The sequence below is a fragment of the Odocoileus virginianus genome, chromosome 10, assembly GCF_023699985.2.
Source record: "Odocoileus virginianus isolate 20LAN1187 ecotype Illinois chromosome 10, Ovbor_1.2, whole genome shotgun sequence".
Taxonomy (NCBI): Eukaryota; Metazoa; Chordata; class Mammalia; order Artiodactyla; family Cervidae; genus Odocoileus; species Odocoileus virginianus.
In genome coordinates this window covers 1,905,741-1,908,333 of record NC_069683.1, presented here as the reverse complement: position 1 = coordinate 1,908,333, position 2,593 = coordinate 1,905,741, and the positions used below count along the sequence as shown (strand labels likewise).

Here is a 2,593-nt window from a genome sequence, read left to right as displayed (position 1 = left end):
GTATAGCCCCTCCCGCCCCAGTTATCCCACCACGTGGGCTTGTGTCTCTCCGTTACTTCACTGTAAAACTCCAAAGGCTGGGTTAGAACACGGGAGACATAGAGTAATTGTAAACTGAATTAAGTTCAACTTGATTTTAAACTCAGTTAAGACAGTGGACTTACACTGAGTGTAATCACTTACAGCGGGATCACTCTGAAAGTGAAAGTCGCTCGGTGGTGTCCTACTCTCTGCGGCCCCATGCACTGTAGCCCGCCAGGCTCCTCTGTCCATGGGGTTCTCCAGGCAAGAACACTGGAGCGGGTAGTCATTCTCTTCTCCAGGGCATCTTCCCCACCAGGGTATCAAGCCCACATCTCCTACATTGCAGGCAGACTCCTTATCGTTTGAGCCACGCCCGAAGCTGGGTACAAACATTGTTCTGGCAGTCACAATTTTATAAACTTAAATACAATACTCAGCCTTTGTGCTTCCTGAGTTAAATGAGGATAACAATCAATCTCGCGGGGTTGTTGAGAGAAATAAAAGGAAATACGTGTCACGTGTCCAGAGCAGTTCGGGGCACTTGAGCAATTTAGACCTAAGTGTTTACTAGGCTGAGAAAAACTGAATTAACAGATATATTTATTCAAGACAATTTGTCTTAGTCAGGGCACAATATTTTCTACATTTCAGTTCACAAACTTATAAAATTTAAAAGTTGGAAAATGATTCATGAAGATCCCTCAGCTTCAACAGTGTAAAACTCTACAGATACTTTGCGCCTTAAATTTTATTTAGTCTGTACTTCAGATGTGGAGAATCTTGAAGTTCAAATTATTCCTTAATGAAATATTTGTAAATGTGTATATATACACATATGCACCCACAATACTGAATTAATTTCACTTTCAATCTCCCATTTGTTTATCACTGTCTTCCCTTCTTTTTCATTGACATAAGACCTCCTGTGATTCCAAAACTGCATCCATGGAGAATAATACAGAAGTGCCTGAATTCATCCTGCTGGGACTAACCAGCGCCCCAGAACTGCAGGTCCCCTGTTCATTGTATTCATGCTCATTTATCTTGTCAGTGTGGTTGGAAATCTGGGACTGATCCTGCTGATTCTCTTGGACTGTCGGCTTCACATTCCCATGTACTTTTTCCTTACAAATCTGTCTCTGGTGGACTTTCGCTACTCCACAGCTGTCAGTCCCAAGGTGATGGCTGGGCTCCTTGCAGGACCAGGTCATCTCCTACAATGCATGTGCTGCTCAGATGTGCTTTTTTGCAGCATTTGCCACTGTGGAAAGTTACCTGTTGGCCTCAGTGGCCTATGACCGCTTCGTAGCGTATGCAACCCCCTACGTTATAACACCACGATGACAGCAAGCATGTGTACTTGCGTGACTGTAGGCCCCACTTCTGTGGTTTCCTGAATGCCTGCATCCACACCGGAAACATTTTCAGGCTCTACTTCAGTAGGTCCAATGTGGTCCACCACTTTTTCTGCGATGTCCCAGCAGCCATGGCTCTCTCTTGCTCCGATAAACATATCAGTGAGCTGATTCTCCACATGGTGGCAAGTTTCAGTCTCATGTTTGCCCTCCTGGTTATCTTGATTTCCTATTTGTTCATATTTACCACCATCTTGAAGATGCACTCAGCTGAGGGATATCAGAAGGCTTTATGCACCTGGCGCGTCTCACCTCACCAGAGTCTCCATCTTCTATGGGACAGGCATCTTTACGTACTCCCAGCCCAGCTCCAGTCATTCCGTGGACACAGACAAAATTGCGCCTGTGTTCTATACCATGGTCATCCCCATGCTCAACCCCTTGGTCTATAGTTTGAGGAACAAGGAGGTCAAAAATGCTTTCAAGAAGTTGGTTAAGAAGGCAAAATTTTCTAAGCTTCACCTTTTAAAGTTGTAGGATCCAAATGACATAGTTTCATTCCCCTCGGACCTTCATCATGCAGTAATTCACATTTTAAGGCTCATGCTGCACCCAAATTACTGAGGTAACACCATTCCTTCTTTGAAAATCTGTCATCTAGAAAAACAAAAAAAATTATGTTCAAATATGTGATGGTTGATTGAGGATGGCCAGAGGGGACTTTAAGAATATTAAAATCCTGCTTGTAGTGAATTTTGTTAATTATATTTGATTTATTCACATGTTGATATTATCTTTATCATGTGGCAATGCTAGCATATATGAAAACACGGCACGCAGAAACCCTCTAACAGAAGCACATGTGAGAATCTTGAAAGTGCACATACACACAGGAGTGAGAAATTTGTTAACGGAGTTGGAGTATGGCTAGCTTCTAAATAAAAATGTGAAATAACCAATATATGTTCACGTCTGACATTATTTATCTAGTCGAGAAACTGTTTAAAGAGTCCAGAATGAGGAAAATTGTGACCTGGGTTTTTAATAAAAATGTATGGTTTTATTGGCATAATTTATTCATAATTTATTTATAATTTATAACATTTGACAGAAATCAATATCTCTGTCTTTTGTCATCTGGTAGAAAGAGTAAGGTCACAGGATAATCTTGAGAAGCAAGAAGCCCATAGTACAAGAAAAGGTGATCAGTCAGT

General features: G+C 41.7%; 1 pseudogene; it reads left to right on the top strand.

The window, feature by feature from the left end:
• Positions 1-969: 969 nt before the first annotated feature.
• LOC110137908 (olfactory receptor 5B2-like) lies at positions 970-1,916 on the top strand (annotated as a pseudogene).
• The last annotated feature ends 677 nt before the right edge of the window (positions 1,917-2,593 follow it).